The sequence below is a fragment of the Coenobita brevimanus genome, chromosome 110 (genome assembly GCF_032717465.1).
Source record: "Coenobita brevimanus isolate Jiangsu-jjx chromosome 110, ASM3271746v2, whole genome shotgun sequence".
Lineage (NCBI taxonomy): Eukaryota > Metazoa > Arthropoda > Malacostraca > Decapoda > Coenobitidae > Coenobita > Coenobita brevimanus.
The window spans coordinates 34,533,686-34,553,146 of NC_137063.1; the positions used below are offsets into that span (position 1 = coordinate 34,533,686).

At 43.8% G+C, this 19,461-nt stretch overlaps 1 protein-coding gene across 2 annotated transcripts in view; it reads left to right on the forward strand.

Moving 5' to 3' along the window:
- Window positions 1-19,461, forward strand: part of LOC145417459 (organic cation transporter protein-like) — a 330,895-nt gene that overhangs the window by 296,167 nt on the left and 15,267 nt on the right. The gene's annotated exons all lie outside the window — the stretch shown is intronic.

A 19,461-nucleotide genomic window follows, 5' to 3' on the forward strand; every position in this document is an offset into this window, starting at 1 on the left:
AAGTTTATTTGATATAATTTGTATGCTCAAGTGTCAACAGAACTCGCATTTAACGCATTAATAATCATCCTCATGTACGTGATGATGGGAGGCATTATACTTCGTCTTAACTCAGAGATAGGTGCTTTGTCACTAACCTGTTCATAGCGGTTTTATGAACAAACCTATAAACTATTCACAATACCCAAAGAATCTTTTTTATGTTTCATTACTTAACACAATGAATTTGGTGGTTTAACCTCCTCATAAGAGAAAAAAAGTCCACAGTTGGAACACATCTAGTATGGAGCTGAAGTGGTCGCCATCTTCTGTGTTTACAAACAGGGGAGCGTGCTGCCAGCGGAATTTGCCCTCGCATTTCAAACCTTGCTGTGCCCCTGCCATTGGTAGTTTATGTGCGTGGTTCGTTTTGAGGGGGTCTGACACCTTGTCGTGTCATAGAAAACTGTGGCATAGAAGTCCACGCCAGAGGTGACTTGACTGTATCTTAGAAAGTATAGCACTTAGGGGAACAAATTAAAGACCATATAACCCACCAACGCTTCCTCCTGCAAATGAACGTATCCCCAGAGATGTAGGTTGTTGCACTGATAAGAAAGGACTCGAGGAAGGGAACTAATTTTTGGCTCTAGAACAGGACGTGTTCGTGCACTTGCCCGCAGCGCCGACTATGACTTTGCTCTCAGTGTGATATAAATTAGACACTGTTGCATCCAAGGCATGCCATATGGCACTATCACTAAGTCCTTTTCTAGTATCCTTGGAAAGAGGCTTGGCAGGGGTGGATGACACAGATGTCTACAGGTGGCGTGGACAGATTCGGACAAATAGAAACCTGAAGACATTGTTGGACACCTGGCAACAGCACGGGACAGGCCTACTTTCCCCTATGTGCTATGGAGGGACTCCCTCTCTATCCTTTGGCACCAAAATGAAATGGTGGCGGGAAGACACTTGTGTGTATAGCCACTACCCAGCGGCCATGTAGCACCCCAATTGTGATGTGTACAGACATTACCCTTCGGTTAGGGGTTAATAGCTGAGTCTGGCATATCCGTCTGTTGGGTGCTCTGCCGGGGGGTATACTTCTTGCGGGGAAAATTCCTAGTGAATTCCGTAGGTTTATTGCCATGTTTGTGCAGTACATAATCATCAATAATGACAGCTGCCTCAGAGAATGTTTTAACTTTCTTGTCTGAGAAATGAAATCTTAATTCACAGTCTAATTTATCCAGGAAATTCACAAGGAATGCAGTATCCCTCAACCTAGTACAGCTTGGGTTAACACAATTTGCCACATTTTCACTGCAAGTCCACATTTGGAAAGTGTCAGTCACCTGCCTAGCAAATTCTAAGTACTGTAAGACTCCTGGCATTCCTAAACTGCTGACAGTATACCTCAGATCTTAGGTCATAAGCACGTAAAATTGAACTCTTCAAAACCTCATAATCTAAGCATTCGAGAAAAGTTAAGCTATCTGACACTTTGAGGGCCTTGCCATTAACCCCACCGTGGCCAACCACATGGAATTTGTTGTATCACAGGCCGACCCCGCAGCCATTTTTCGGAGTTTCGAAAATTGATTTTTTCTTTCCTTGCCGTGTTGAAGAGGAAGTTCCGACACACCAGGCAGTGCATTTTTCAGCTTCCTAGACCCATCATGTGGCATGCAATCGAACGCAGAAGTTGCATAAATTTAGGCAGCTGATACCAGTCAGAGTTAAGTATTGCAGTGACGCAACGTTGCAGTTCTTTTTTTATACTGGTGCCAAAATGGTGTGAAATAGCTAGATATGTGTATTTTGAATATTTTCACTGCATAATATGCAAGGTTTGAATTAAAAACAAATGTGAATTTATTTTGCTTTTTTTCGGTTTATTGTGTTTATGGTAGTATCGATTTATTTTCGTAGTCTGGGTGGTGGAGTTTGTTGGAAAGGGAGGCGAGAGTTTCTATTTTCAGACCTAAATGAGATAAACGCCATTCCTTGAGTGTACAAGCTGGACAGTGAGGGTTGAAATGTGAGACGACCTGCCATTTGCACCTCGCTTGAGCTGATCAGGGGGAAGGGAAGGGAGGCCTTTCCACCCACGAAAACATCATGTGGACACAGAAACTTTCCTGTTATGTTTGTGAAAGGCAAAGATTGTGTAAAATGGTCCTAAAGAGTACAACAAACCTGAGCAAATAGGTAAAGATACCAAACAAAAATGTATTTCATGTTTTTTGTTTATGCCTGTATTTATTTATAATCGTAAAGGGTGGTTGTGTGTGTTTTGCAAGGGAAGAGAAAGATTATATTTTCTGTCTGGGTCGAGATAATAGGTGTAACTGTGTGAGTTTAGGCATAGCCACAAGTGAAAAAATTGTACATTTTCTTATCACGGCAGCAGGTAATGAACTAACAAGAGCTGTGACAGTCACATGTGACGGTGTAAGGACTGTGTGTGAGAGCGTGAAGTGAAGCAGTCTCATGTCCGAGATGTTCTTTCACTTCCCAAAAGTTTTCAGTTTTCTACAAGCCACCCTTCATCAAATGATCCAAACCAGTACAACAGACCTGAGCATATAGGTAAAGATACCAAAACAAAAATGTTTTTTCTCTTATCATGTCTTTTTTTGTTTATCTATCTATCTATAGCCCAACACCCTAATCCTGCAAAGGGTAGCCGCAGACAAAACGCCTCCAAGTCGCTGTCACCCACCATTTGACTGCCCTCCCCCCAACTCACTCACCCCTCCTTCATATGCCTCTCAACTCCATCCCTACATCTCATCCTCGGTCTTACCCTCCCTCTCCCTCCCTCCACCTCACCTACATACACCCTCTTAGTCAGTCTTTCATTCTCCATTCTCTCCACATGTCCTAACCACCTCAGTATATTTCTCTTAATTTTCACAACCACATCCACATCCACCCCACAACGTCCCTTCACTTCTTCATTCGTCAACCTGTCCCTCCATGTCACTCCACATGCTCCTCTCAGGTAACTCATTTCCACTTCCCTCACTCTTGACTTGTTCCCCTCCAGCAAGGTCCATGCTTCGCTTCCATACGTCAGGATAAGGATCACATTATCATACAGTGACTTATTAACTTCCATACTCACCTCCCTATTTCTCATCACTGCTTTCAGTGAACCAACAACCTTCATTCCCTGTTGTAACCTTTTAAGCACTTCATCCCCAAAAGTTCCATCCTTATTCATCACACTACCCAAGTACTTGAATGCACTCACATTCTCCATATCCTCACCATCCAACCTCACTGTGCATTCTGTGACTTCATTCCTCTCAAACACCATAACTTTACTGTTGTTTACATTAACTTTCAGATTCCTCTTTCTACACACTGTCCCAATTTCATTCACCAAACCTTGCAACTCCCATTCATCTTCACACAGCAATATTGTATCATTAGCAAACAACAGCACCAGACTCTCACATCTCACCCTCATTCATTAGAGCCACCCCCACATCTACTGCCCTACCTTGCACCTCCTTTACAACCCCATCCATGTATATATTAAACAGCCATGGAGACATCACACATCCCTGTTTCTGTCCCACATTTAGATCAAAGAACTCGCTCAACTCACCATCCACTCGCACTGTAGCCCTAGCTCCGTACATATGGTACTCTTCACAGCACTCAACAATTTCCCCTCCAATCGATATATTCTTAATACCTTCCATATACCTAGCCTATCTGTTCTGTCATAAGCTTTCTCCAAGGCCATGAACGCAGCATACACCTTCTTTCCCTTCTCTAGATACTTCTCCACTAAATATCTTACAACAAATATCTGATCTACACACCCTTTTCCCTTCCTATATCCCCCTTGTTCTTCTCCAACTAGCTCCTCTGTTATGTGCCTAACCCTGTCAATGAGTATTCTACCATATATTTTTCAAGTCACATACTAAGAAGGCAAATACCCCTATGGTTACCACATACAGTACTTATCTCTCCCCTTTTCCCTTGTATAAAGGAACAATTATACCTGATTTCCAGTCCTCTGAAACCCTTCCCTCTTCCCAAGCCAATCTACACAACTTCCATATCCACTCCACTACAATCTCACCCCCATACTTCAGCATTTCACCACACACTCCATCAATTCCTGGGGCCTTTCCCGTCCTGGTCTTCTGATCTCTTCCTCCCTTCACTCATCTCTTCTCCCAGCCATTCCCCAACCACTTATACTCACACTGCTCTCACTCTCTACATTCAACACTGACCGAGCCTTTTGATGGAAACAGTGGACCGTGCTCTTTGATGGAATCCTGTCAAGTGCGAGACCCATGTATTGTGCAGTCGCAGCATAGGCTCCTGTTACCTGCCGAACAGAAATGCCCTCACGAGCCCAAGTTGCTGCCAGGTCTAGGTCATTAATACTTGTCAGGCTAGGTGTTGAAGGAGCAGCTTCCCATCCCTAGAACGCCTAGAGTGCAGCTGGGTTCTCTTTCTAGACCGGAGCTTAGACAAACAAGAGAGGGCCAGGGCATAAAATCACAGGGCAACAACCTTACACGTATATTGACAGATTCAACGAGTAGACAAGCTGATACAATTTCATAGACAACGATCTATATATAAGCTGGCATTAATGGGCCTCGTATCACACAGGATACTGTATATACAGGAGTCTAAGTCTGGTTCAAGAGGGCAAAGGTACTGTTACACTGTTTGTGGTGGTGAGGCTCTGTCATGAGGTGTTCACTGTTCTGACACTTGAGCTTATAAGCTGAACACAAGAGAGGGCGTTACTGACTTGCACAAGGGAAGGGAATAGTTACAAATGTCGTTACAAAGGGCAAGGGTAATATCACTGCTGGTAATATTCACTGCCTATGTTTCTGTATTCTAGAGTCTTATCTGGCCCCACTGCTTACTGGAATTCACTAGGGCACCTGTTCTTCTTTATTCACATGTCTCAGTCTTTTCTGGCCTCACTGTATTTACTGTAAACTCACTTTTACACTCTTAGTGCTATTGTCACTGTTCACTATAAGTTCACTGTCTTTTCATGCACACTTGGTTTCACTGGAGGAAGGGAAAGTCCAGGGCTCACAGCTCTCAGCCCGGGGTGGGAGGAAGCCCTGTGGGAGTTCCTTCATCCCGCGGCCACGGGAACACTCTCAGGGGCGTCATCTCTCTGCTGGGACTCGGGCTGTGGGTGGTGAAAGGCCCCTCACTGTCGGGGCTCGGGACTGGGGTCTGGCCCTTGGGACTGGGGCCGAACAGGCGCTGGAGGCACTCACTCAAGCACCCGGTGGAGGACGGTCGTTGCCTTCGTCGGGGTGGGGAGTGGGCCCGCCCGGGGGTCTGGGGGACGTCCCTGGAGGGGTGCCAGTTGCGGTCTTCTGCTGGGGGCACCGCCATCAGGACTGGGCTGCGGTGTTGCTCTCGGCCGGAGTCCGTCAGGTAGGCGTCCTCTTCCTCCAGACGGAGGGAGAACAACCCTGGGGACAGTACAGGGCCGCTCCACCAATCCTCTGAGTGGTGGTCCTCCTCCTGGAGGTTGCCGCGGTCTAGGTGGACAGGTGGGTAACCTGTGCTCCTGCCGAAGGGCAGGACTGAGCACAGCTTACCGTTTTGTTGTGGAGTCACAACTTTGGCAACTCTCCCCGGCGTGGCTACAGGCCGTCGCTGGGTTCCCTTGAGCAACAGGCAGAGAGTGGCTACAGGCCGTCGCTGGGTTCCCTTGAGCAACAGGCAGAGAGTGGCTACAGGCCGTCCCTTCGCTGTCAGTGCGGCTACAGGCCATCGCTGGGACCTGACTCCCTAATGGGCACTAATGCAGACGAGGTGTGGCTATAGGCCTTCTCCTGCCTCTTAGTGCAGCTACCGGCCATCACTGAGGTCCCGCAAGAAGGGCACCATGCAGAGTAGGAGCTGCTATAGGCAGTCTCCTCCCTACATGCGCAGCTACAGGCCGTCGCCGGTGGCTTGCCCTCCAAGGCAACTACAGAAGGAGAGGGGACATACCCTTTTCTCCCCAGCGTGGCTACAGGCTGTCGCTGGTTTCTGTAGGGGATGTAAGCAACACTGGGTCAAGCAGCTACAGGCTGTCTCCTAAATAGCGGTCCAGCTACAGGCCGTGACCTTTTTTGTGAGTGGCTACAGGCCGTCTCTGGTGCCCGGCTACAGGCCATGGCCCTTTCTTTTGGTGAGCGGCTACAGGCCATCTCTGGTACCCGGCTACAGACCGTGGCCCTTTGTTGTGAGCAGCTACAGGCCGTCTCTTTAAAAACTGAGCAGCTACTGGCCATCTCAAGTGCCCGGTTACAGGCCATGACTGGGGTGCTGCTGTTAGGCCAGTTCTACCCCGATCCTGTCGGTAGGCAGCTCGCCCGGAAGGTAGTGGACTTTGACTAAGGTGGTGGTGGCAGGCGAATTCCGGGGAAATAGGGGCGTGCAGCCCTGGTGATCTTATGGCCCTGTCGCCCGGGTGCAGTCGCGCGCCGTCCAGCCCTCCATGTCCTCCTCCTGAGGGTGTGATGGCAGCTTGTGTTGTCACCGCTGGCATTTTTAATACTCTCTCTCAGGAGATCATTTCGTGGAACTTTTGGGGGGTTTGGTCCACAAGCAATGGCTTTGACATCATCAGCTGATGATATGCTACTGCTGTCACAGAGTGCCTCCCCTGTGACGCCAACGGCTAGGGCCTCTTCTGCTTGTTGCCGGTGAGCTTGCTTTAGAGAAATTTCCTTTTCATGCATCCTTTGTGCAGCTGAATTGAATTTGCATTCCACAGTGCCCATATAACTCTCTTGTGGATCAGCCCTTTGAGAAATGAGAAATTTCTTATCTTCAAGTGGGATATCCCGCCAATTCAGAGCATCTGAGTGGGCAATGTTAAAAATATCCTCCATATCAGCCAAGAATACCATCTGCTTCATGTTTTAGGTAGTTCCAATCTTGCTCATGTTTCTTTGTAAGTTTCAGTACCTCTTAATCAAATATCTCAGTTTAGTTGAAGCGTGAGCGAAGGTAGTTGCCAATTAGAGTTGGCTGTAGACCACACTTCAAAGACAGTCATTATTACAGCCTTGATTCTTTGTAAATCTGCCTTCTTTGGATGTGGTGATGATAAATGAAGAGTAACACATCCATATGACTTGGTAAAGAGATTTACGCAGCTCAGATATTGGAGACTTTTCAGATGGCCGCATATTGTTACCTTACCTTATCATCACCGTTAGCTGTGAATTAAGGAAAAAAGTGGTCAAACATCTGGACCTCTAAATATCATTAGATCAAGTAAAACCTCCTCTGGGCAAGTCAGGCAACCAGATCCTATCAGCATCACAAACTTGGGACACTACTGTACATTGTTTCCTGCACAGTCATATTTGAAATATAGCTATAGCCATTGCCCCACACCATTTCTTTCCTGTGATCCCATAGGTACAAGTCTTCTAATTGCTCAAAGTGTATCTACATACACTCAAAAAAGTATCATTACAAGGGGGTCCAATGAGTTCCAGACTGAACAATCCTGCTGTCTCGGTAGGGTTGGAGGAAGGCTGTTATCAAACGTTTTATTCGTGGTGTCAATTTGTATTGCGCAGAAAGTGTAATGATACTTTTTTGAGTGTGTACATTTCTTAAGACAACCTGAAGACTGTAAGTCATCGATCATCAGGTCATTTAAGTTCTAGGGTTCCGTTAGACATGATACTATACTCGATTTTTTTTCCCGCTGATGATCCGCTTTCGTGAATATGGCACTTGCGCACTCCTTCTGCGTGATTGGTTGGTTTCAGTTTCAGACCTAAAGTATCATATTTACAAAAAACAATTGCACTTTAGATTCCAATGAAGGGGGTATCACATGGTACCTGAAATCATGGTTTACCAAAGAAATCGTGGTAACCGCCCACGAAACTGTGGTAGCCGCCAATGATTTCGTCGGCAAAACTGGATTCAATCCCAGTCCATTCCTGCCCATGGAATCAGGTACAAAACTTTTTCTCTGGTAGCAGAGCGAGCTGAGTAGAGAACTTGGAGGCTGTACTGCAGTATTTTGTTTATTTTTTTCAAGTTATTTACTCCTAGAGTGACTATTACTTTCCGCTATATATATTATTAATTATGAAACCTTAAATAACCTTTTATATCGTGCATAGGTGAAATAACAATGTCGACAATTCAGTTGTTCTGGGGGAGCGGATACAGCACACCAAGGTGGGTGAAAGAGTATTGTATCTCGCCGTTTATTCAACACTGCAGATACGATGGCATCTGGGCAGATAGTATGGAAAAGGGCTGCTGAAATTGCCCTCATTGAAAAAATAAGGCCATTCCCTTGTCACGAGAGTGCGCTCCACAGCCGCCTTCTCGTGGTTTTCGCCGCCACCACTTTTTCCTTCTCAAGTGCCACCACTGCAAGAGCCAATGCAGCAATCACTCTTCCCTCGGCAAACTCAAGAAAAGCCATGTTGCGTCTGATACATGTAACTTGTGTGAGATGGTGGGACAGACTCCGGTATGCTTTGTTTACATTTTTGCTGACCGTCGCCGGCGGTCAAGGAACGTGTGTGATAGGGTTTGTACCTGGTTCCGCTAAACCAGGATCGCATTCTGTCAGCAAACTATGATTTCAGGTACCGTGTGATTATAATGCATCTCCCTATATTTTCTTTTAAATAAATGCATTTGGCTGGGTAAGTGCAAATAAAAGGTATCCTAATACTTAGGCATTTGTTACATTAGACAGTTGGACCATTCTAAGTAAATTAGCGGTTTTGTCAGTGGTAAAATGGTGGAAGAGAGGAGGTGAATGGAACAGTCACTACCAGGGGGGGGGACACGAGAGACGGCCAGACGGGATAAACAAGTTGTCTGATCTCGCAAGATGTCAGACTTTATTATGAATCACACCTACTTCATTGCTTCAATATCTTCGCCCACATTATCCATAAGTATATATACTCGTAAGTATATATATTTATTCATTTATTAGAGATGCAACAATTCTGTACCCTTTACAACAATAAATATTTCAATTCAGATTCTATCTATCTATCTATCTATTGCCAGACGCCTCAATCCCGTTTGGGGTGGCCACAAACAAATCGCCTCCAAGTCGCCCTGTCCCCCGCCATTTCACTACCCTGCTCCCAACTCACACCCCCTCTCTCATATACCTCTCCACCCCATCCCTCCATCTCATCCTCGGCCTCCCCCTCCCTCTTCCCCCCTCCACCTCACTCACATACACTCTCTTCGTCAGTCTTTCACCCTCCATCCTCTCCACATGGCCAAACCACCTCAGTGTGTTCCTCATAACGCTCCCTATCACATCCACATCAACACCACAACGTTCCTTTATATCCTCATTCGTCAGCCTATCTCTCCATGTGACTCCACAGGCTCCTCTTAAATAACTCATTTCCACTGCTCTCACTCTTGACTTCTGTCCTTCCAACAACGTCCAAGCTTCACTTCCGTACGTTAGAATTGGTATCACAATACTGTCATGTAGTAACTTTTTCACTTCCATGCTCACTTCCCTGTTTCTTATCGCTGCTTTCAAAGAACCAGCAACCTTTCTTCCCTGCTGTACCCTTTCAAGCACTTCTCCCTCCAAACCTCCATCCTTACTCATCACACTACCCAAGTACTTAAACGTACTCACATTTTCCAATTCCTCACCATCCAACCTCGCTGTACATTCACTGACTTCACCTCTCTCAAAGACCATCACTTTACTCTTCCCTACATTCACCTTCAAATTCCGTTTCTTACACACTCTCCCAAACTCATCCACCAAGCCTTGCAGCTCCCCTTCGTCTTCACTCAACAACAAGTATCATCTGCAAACAACAGTACAGGGAGTTTCCAAACACTATCCTCTCTCACCAGGGCCACTCCAACATCCACTACCCTACCTTGTACCTCTTTTATTACCCCATCCATGTACAGATTGAACAACCATGGAGACATGACACATCCCTGTTTCAACCCAACTTTCAAAGAGAAAAATTCACTTAGTTCACCATCCACACGCACTGCAGCCTTCGCACCATCGTACATACTCTTCACAGCATTCAACAACTTCCCATCTACTCCATATATTCTTAACACTTTCCACAATCCTTGTCTATCCACCCTGTCATATGCTTTCTCCAAATCCATGAAAACCGCATACAACTTCTTTCCCTTCTCTAGAAACTTTTCCACTAAAGATCTAAGAATGAATATCTGATCTACACAACCTCTTCCCTTCCTAAAGCCTCCCTGTTCTTCTCCAACTAATTTCTCTGTTCTTTCTCTAACTCTGTCAATAAGTATCCTACCATACACTTTTCCTACTATACTAAGAAGACAAATGCCCCTATGATTACCACACACTTCTTTTTCCCCTTTTCCTTTGTACAAGGGAATAATTATACCTGACTTCCAATCCTCCGGGACTCTACCTTCCTCCCAGGCTAATCTGCACATCTTCCACATCCACTCTACTACTATCTCACCCCCATGCTTCAGCATTTCACCACACACTCCATCAATTCCTGGGGCTTTCCCAGATTTAACTTTCTTCATTGCTTCCACAACTTCTATCCTACTGATTTCTTCCTGTCTTCTCACCTCCCTCCTTCTCCCAGCCATTCCCCAGCCACTTATACTCGCATTACTTCCATCCTCTACATTCAACAATTCCTTAAAGTGTTCTCTCCATCTGCTCACTTTTTCTCCCTTCTCCACTAGTAATCTACCATTTTTATCTTTCACTCCTCTGCTAACTTCACTTCCACCCTGTCTTACTCTTTTCACCTCTTTCCAGAACATTTTCTTACAGTCCCTCCACTTTACACTCAAATTCCTACCAAATTCCTCATCCACTCTCTTCTTACTCTCTCTTACTAATATTTTCACCTCTCTCTTTCTTTCTACATATAACTCTCTCTTCCGCCTCTCAACTTCTTCCACGCCCCTATTTCTCATCCATTCATTGTATGCTTTCTTCTTTTGTGCCACAGCCTGTTTCACCTCTTCAGTCCACCACGCTGTTCCTTGCACTCCCCTCCGTCCTCTCTTCCTTCCACACACCACATCACATGCTGCACATATTTCTTCTGTAAATATGCTACACACACCTTCCAGGTCTCCCATCTGCTCCAATTCATATTTGCACAATCGTTCCTCCACTTCTCTCTTATACTCTGCCTTTTTCTCATCCTCTTGTAACCTTTCCACTCTCCTTGCAACTACTCCTTCCTCTCGTCTTTCCCTTCTTCTATTTCTCCATTCTAATTGGACCTTGATTCTGGCCACCACCAAGTAGTGGTCAGAAAGTCCACTCCCCCAACCTCTATAAACTCTTGCATCCATTACACATCTTCGCATCCTCTCATCCACACACCACACACATAATCAATCATTGCCTTCCTTTCATTCAGTTCACCACCCACCCTTCTCATCACTCGCCATGTATACCTGTGGATCATTTTATGCCTGAAGAGGGTATTGGCTACCACCAACCCCCTCCCAGCACAAATGTCCACTAACGCACTCCCATTCTCATCTATCTCAGCAGGCACACCCCACTCACCAACTATTCCATCCACCTTCGCATTCCCAACTTTACCATTCATATCACCAATCAAAAACACTCTCTCATTCCTTCCAGACTTTTCCATGCGCACTTCTACATCTGTCCAGAACTCTTCTCTCACTCTTCTACCACACACAATCGCCCACATTTGTATTCCAACTTTCAACTTTACCCACACAATCCTTGAACCAACTGATCCATACTGTCTTATGCTCTTCTTCCATCTTTTACTCACAACTATACATACTCCTTCCTTCGCCCTCTCATTCTCACCTACTCCTGCACATATACCCCATCCATACTCCCATTCTCTCACACTTTCTCCTCTCCATTTTGTTTCAGTTATTCCACATACATCCACTTTCGCACCCTCAAGCACCTGGACAATCTCTCTCTCTTTCACCTCATCATTCGCTCCTCTTACATTCCATGTACTCATTACCAAGTCCTTTGTCCGGTCCTGGGTCGTCATCGTTTGGTCAGTCCTTGTCCGAGGCTTCTTGTTTGTTTTTTTAGTTAGTTGTTTTCCGGGGAGGGGCACTAACCCTCCGCCAACCCTTTTAGTCGCCTTTTACGACAAGCAGGGATACTGGGGGAGTATTCTTGAAAACCCCCCTACCCCCAGGGGTAGGGGTGAAGCAAAAATACTTACTCGTTTCATGTATGTTTGTATAGTACAATGACAGTGCAAAACAGCATTTATGAGAATTGAAATATAGACCTTTTCAAGTGATGTCACAGAAATCACGTGGTTTTGTTTACAGCTCCATATTGGACGGCGAACTCCTCGCAGTAGTGGCTGTCCAAACAGGGCTCTCAGAGACTGAACTGTGTGACATATACGAAATCTGGATCAACGCCACCAAGATCTGTACAGGAACAAAATAAAGTGTTTGAGGCTGGATGTTTAAACCGCATCTAGGAAGAAATTCACCCGTTTCAAGTACGGGAGACCGAAACCAGATCTCGGATATGGCGGTTGCTCAGTCGGTAGAGAGGTGGCCTGCTGTCCTACTGGACCCAGGTTTGAATCCTTGCTGGGGCAGGGAACAGTTTATGGATTTGAATTTTTTTAAAATCAGACTTTACCGATCTACCAGAAGATCCGCCAACATGTAAAAATGCCCCCACTAATACCAATACATCAGTCCTGTATGAGATGCCCCTGGCATGTATGCAATATGGACAGTGGGTGTTAGTGCCTAAGTAATGACATGTAGAGGTGTATGGTATGTAGGAGGACTACTGGGCCTTGGGAATAGGCTGTGAAGCCTATGCCCAGAGTCAGACACATTAAAAAAAAAAAAAAAAAAAAAAAAACTTTGGTGAACACCTCGTGAAAGTTCACCGGGGCATCCCTCAAGTTAAGTACTGTGTAATATATCTAGCTGGAACTGACATACAGTACTTGTAAATTGTCTTGGTAATCAGTAAATTATTGATGTGGGGCCAAGGGGGGAGGGATTGTATACACTCAAACCTCGATTTAACCCCAAAACCACAGGGTTGTTTTGGCTTGACTTGCGTGTCTCGCGGGCATATTCGCGCTCCGACAGACTCTCTAAAAAAATTTGCCAAAAATCAATTAGTCCTAGAATATTAAAATTACATATGCATATGGCACAAACCTTCAGCTTTCTCCTGGGATGCTTGTTGAGCCTTCGTTGAGTACCATAGGACTTGTGGAGACCTCTGAAGTTGGGTAACGAAGTCTCCACTTTACACTTCCTGACAACCCGTAATATGATTACCACAGCCTGATATTATCACTAGAAACACTATTCTATGATTTTCAAATAGTTTGGAATCCATACTCCAAAAAATAAAAAACAGTGAAAGCGATGAAAATTACTAGCGCGTATGACCTTCCCACTTACGCTTGTTTGCCGCTGGTGTTCTGTCATTTATTATTCATAAAAACACTCACACTTTATATTTCTGTTACTATATAACACTTATATATATCTGCAGTCTTTATCCATAAGTTTCCTTCAGTAATAGTAGTTTATTGTCACTGTAGGCCAGGGGTCGGCAACATGGTGTGCCAATTTATAATTAATGCCAATTTTTTCGCCACTTTGCGTGTCAGGTAAGATTTTTTAACACTGTAGCGACAGTGTTAATTGATTTAGTAAGAAAGGATGTGCCCACCTCTCTCTCTCTCTCTCTCTCTCTTTGCATTTTCAATATTTTCTTTGTTACACTGGATCACGTTGAGTGCCATAGTATAGCACTTCACGTGCCAAGTCTGGCACACGTGCCTAGGGTTGCCGACCCCTGCTGTAGGCATTCAATTTCTCTTTCAGTAAAATACGTAGCATTCACTTTCTCGTCCTGTATACTAGCGTTGACAGCGAATCTGTCACTTTCACTTTCACTTTCATAACTCCCAGTATTCATACATGCTAGAGTGAAACTTTCACTTTCATTACTCCTAGTATATATACCTGTATTCTTATATTACTACTCATTTACATTTCTGTTTACATTCTTTATTTTATTTACATTATTTACATATTATTTTATTTACACTGTGTTATGCAGTGACTTGCAGTAACTTATAAAACTATTTTCCACTGTTCACTTATATTTACATTGATTGCTTTCACTTGCTGTTTACACATTATTTACATTTCCACTTGCACTGTTTTACTCACCAAAAAGATCAGAGTCACTGTCCATCAGTTTCATTGATAAATTAGCCAGTTCACATTCCACAGCAGTCACTTATAGCCCTTTACCCCTTTCCACACAAGGTTTAGTAGGGGGTAGAGGGCACAGGGCCCTTTGCATGGGGCTAAAAATTGGCGGAATTGGACAGGCGCGAATCTGACGTGGTTTCACCTTGAAAGACGACAGTAAACTGAATACAGTGTGGTGACCTAGGGGGAGTGCAATGCTGCCAATGTCAGCGTGGTGACAGCTGCTAATATATACGCTATGAAATGATTGGCAGGAAATCTAGACAATACATAATAAATTAGGTAGTTCCAGGTGAATGCAAATATCACTTAGGCTTCTCCCTTCCTTTCTTATATATATTTTTATTACGAGAATAGATTATACGTCATATTTCAAGGGGAAATAAACGGCGAAAATTAGCGAACGAGTGCACGTGAGGTGTTATCAGGTGATAATTAGCCAATTCCAGGTGTATGGCACTATCACTTACCTTATTTCTTTTTTGTATATATTATTTGGTATAAGAATAGGGCATAGGGCTTATTTCAATGGATGAAATCAGTGGAAAATTCCAGGGAGGATTTACTTAGCGCAGCACGGCCGGGCAGGCGAGAGGAGAGGGTAATGGAGGGGAGGTAGAGAGGGGAGTCAAGAACGGGGAGAAATGGCTAAATTGTCAACAATGGATGGGAGTACAGATGAGATTAGGAGTGCTGACTAGTGTTGGACATTGGCAGTACTGATAGATGATACAAGCCACCACTTGAAAGCCCTGGCAAATTCAAAATAGCACAGAATCACAAAAGTGATGCCCTGTGGTATGATCCCTTGCTCCCAAGCGTCACGAAAGTGACGCCCCATGGTTAAGGGGTTAAGGGACCTCCATTTAAGGGATTTTGGATTTAAGGGACTCCATATTCTACCTGACAAATGGACATTATTGTTTTGTAATGACACATAATGTCTAGGTTATATACATTAATGTTTCTTTATACAGTACCTGTAAAATAATATTCATAATCATATAAATCAGTAAGATAAGTGAAACAATTATTGAATTTCATAATATGATTTTCTTTATGCTGTATATGGTAAAATAATGGACATTTTCAAGTAAGGGACATTTTCAAGTAAGGGACAAGTTGATTCCCCATTTTATCCCTTACATCGAGGTTTGAGTGTACACCAATTAGGTATCGAGTAGTTGATGAATGAATGGAGGGTGGTTGCGTGGGAGCAGGGGAAGGAGGTGGAGGGAGGGTGGGGGGTTTGAATGGCGGTGGGGCAGTGGGGAAGTGGGATTAGGGTTTGTTTGGGGGTGGGGGGTGGGGGGTGAGGGTGTGGGGGAAGGTTGGGGATGGGTCGTAAGGGGTGGGACGGGTAGGGGGTGAAAGGGAAGGGGATTGGGTGGTGGTGGGGTATTGTGGGGGGCTGGGGCTTGTGGAGGGGTGTTGGAGGCATGGGGGGTGGGGGGTTTGAAAGTAGGGGGTAGGGGGTTGTTGGGGGATGGGAGGGAGGGGTGGTGGGGGATGGTGGAGGGTGGCAGTGGGGGGGGTTGAGGTGGCAGTGGGAGGGTGGTGGGGGTGTGTGTGAGGTGGTTGGATGGCAGTGGGGGGGATGGGGGTGGGGCTAGAGGGGGTGTGGGGGTGTTTCACATGATATGAAGTGCCTGCTACAGAGTTGGGTGTAGGCTGTCAGCTGCCAATTCTCCCTCCTCATGGCAGGTATCCACTTCTGTTGCCTTTCCTCATTGGCTGGAAACCGACAGAAGTTTACCCCACTTTCACTTTTCTGCCATGTCTTACAGGCGAAGGCACAACAGTGGAATACCATTGTGGAATCTGAAATTCTTTCCCTCTAGACGTCCAACAATTTGCCATCCAGTATGGCATCTTAAACAAAAGTCATATGATCCATGACGTCACGTGGAAAAGATCTATAAGGTACAATTGTGTTTTGTAAATATGATACTTCAGGTATGAAATTGAAACCAACCAATCACATGGCAGGAGTGCACAGGTGCCACATTCACGAAACTGGATCATCAGCTGGAAAAAAATCGAGTTTAGATAAGTGTATGAAAGATACCCTTTATAGTCATGAATTTAGCTGATTGACCCCAACAATCCAAGAGGTTCTTCCATTAGTAGCAGTAGCAATAATACAGTAGAAAAGTCATCACATACAGTGGGTTCATTGGCGACAGTACAGTAGAAAAGTCATCACGAAGCATGGGTTCAGTGGCTACAGTACAGTAGAAAAGTCAACACACAATTGGTTCAGTGGCTACAGTACAGTAGAAAAGTCATCACATACAGTGGGTTCAGTGGCTATTGTACTGTACAAAAGTCATCATGTAGAATGGGTTCAGTGACTACAGTACAGTAGAAAAGTAATCACGTACAATGGGTTCAGTGGCTCTAGTTTCTAACCCATCCACATCAAGAGGGCTTTCCTTTCTGAGTAAAATCATCTGGAACAATTACACAAAAGAACGTTTTATTGAAGATGCTCACTTGGTCTACTTGCCTGGTTGGCAACCCTTTTTTACACTGGTTAGTTAGGCAGTAAGAGGAGCCACATAAGGAAAACAAGGGTAGCACAAATCTGCAGGTATGCCAATCAAATGGGACAGCAAAGGCAATCATAAATGGAAAAAGAGTTATGTACCTTAAGCAGAGTAAAATAATACTGTACTAACAGTGTGTATTGATGAGAAATTCTGTTAATATTGCAGTGAATAGAGAAATGTCCTAGCAGGATATATAGAGGAAAGGTGGATTAATGGTCAGGGGTCAGTTGGGGGGCCGAGAGCTAAAGAAAAAGGTTAGGTATGAGTCTATTCAGGAAACTGATAAAGAAGAGGGCCCTGAAAAGATTTTAAGGCAGACTTAAAAGAGCAAATTGAACTCAGAGCAACAATATGATCAGGTAAAGAATTCCACAGACTGACGCACCTAATCACGAAAAACCTCCTCCAAGCCTCTAAAGAGCTATGAGAGTGAAGAATCTTAAATCTGAGCTCTTGCGTGCCCAATGGGAGTGCCAAAGTAAAAATTTCAGCAGGATGAATACTACATTCATGATGAAAAATTTTCCAATATTTTAGCAAATATGCACGTAATAAATGCCCCTATATAGAGTACAAATTAAGAATTGTAAGTCGTTCACCATAAGGAAGTTTGGATAGTCCTTCTATATGACGAGTCCAAGACCTCTTTCTATACTGATTCTGGTAAAGGAAGATCTCCCACAAAGCCAGAGTATTGTAGTATCGGGTAGTTCTTTTTTGCCAGCCAGGGCCGTGTGTGTGTGTGTGTGTGTGTGTGTGTGTGTGTGTGTGTGTGTGTGTGTGTGTGTGTGTGTGTTGTAGATTGATATCTTATTGCACATTTTTAAAATATTCATATTTTTCAGATGTGTTTAGTAAGTTATCAGTTTACATTATGTGGCACTGCGATGAAAATATATTATTTTTCCAGATAGTGTTATAGTGTTGTGATTAAATCGTATAATATGTAGATAGTCATATGAATATACAGCTGTAATTACAGACAGTTTGATTTAATAGTGTCATGAGGAGATAGGATTATATACAGATGTAGTGATGTGAATTGCTAGGATTGTGTGCATATAGTTATGCCGTAGTGTCATGAAGTGTGAGTGTTTTATGAAGGTGCTCTTATGCAATGTTGAGCTGAATAGCCAGGAACTCATAGGTATCTTCAATCATACAGGTACTACATTTCCATTCTCTTGTTTTTTTAATTTGTTTTTCAGATGCCACTTTTCATAGTTTTTAGTTATCAAAGTAGCGTAATTATCATCATGTTTTTATTCTGTTCTTCAAGTCACCTTCATGTCATTAACATTACAGATCAAGAATTCATGTACAGAGTTGTAAGCTGTTGTGATATTTTAATACTGCAAAAATGAGAAAGTACTTACAGTTGACAATACTCCTTTATGCCATCCTTCTTCCACTATCAATCTCAAGAAAAAAACAAATCTATTGTCTAAGCTTAAACTTGAGCCTTAAGGTAGAGTGGCCAGCAGCGGGCAGTTATAGGAACAGCACAGAGTGCATAGGCTTTGCATGATGGATAAGCGCAGGGCTCTCCTTTCTGGCTGAAATGTAGGTAGTAGGCAGTGGTGGCTGGCTGGCATCCTGTACTTCCCCTGACCTGAACACACACACACACACACATACTGTACCTACAAATCATTGTCCTCCTCCTACATATGCACATGTCAACCCCCCCACACACACATGCACAGTGGTCAGAATTGTCATTGCACATTTTTTTGTGCTGTACTGTGGAAAACAGTTTACACTGATCTGGTTGGCAATCCTAGCAAAGTATCATATGGTGAGGATGAGTTTCAGTATGAAGCTGATTCTGTGACTGACACTGACAGTTTGCATCTTAAAATACAGATAGTAACTGTTTGCTGATACTTTGTGAAGGCAGATCACCTTACTAAGTCAAGCTCTGTAAAGTATTTATATCAGAGGAATAGTGTGAGGTGTTTCTGGCCTTTTCTTGTCATTTATTATTATTATATTACGATTATTTTGTCAAATGTAGGAATACCCAGAGCCTCAACAGTCAGAGTACCTTAGTCAAGGCTGCCTCATATTGCTTTCAATACTGGACAAACTTTAACATTTTCTTTCAAGTTTTGTAAAGGCTTACAGTAAGTCCTCAGTGTAGGTCACCTTTTTTGACATTGTTATTTGCTCGTAACTACACAATGTATAACACATTTGCTATTGGCTATGCTGTATATGACAGATAACTTACTTGGTTGAGTTCCATTCCTACTGCTGAAGCTAATTTGTCAGTTAACAACACTAGATGTATGAAAAAAGTAGTGATATTTTGGAATATATTTCTGACTTTGCCAGTAGCAGTTTTTTTTTTTGGGGGGCAGAAAATTATTCAGGTAAATAATGAAAAGTAATTTTACTCCACCAGCATGAGCTGTTCTAATGATACATATGTCTGTGCACTCAGTAATTCTTAAATTAGATTCTGTCAATTAGTGAAATGTAATGACCTTACTCATGGAACATCATTAAAGTTCAAAGAAGTGCAGGAAGGTTAGTGGGCTGCCACCTGCCAAGCCAGTGAAGTGAAAATAATGAAAAGTTAGCTGCATTTTTTGTTTTGGCATGTTTGAAATCTTTACTTATATAAAACTTCATT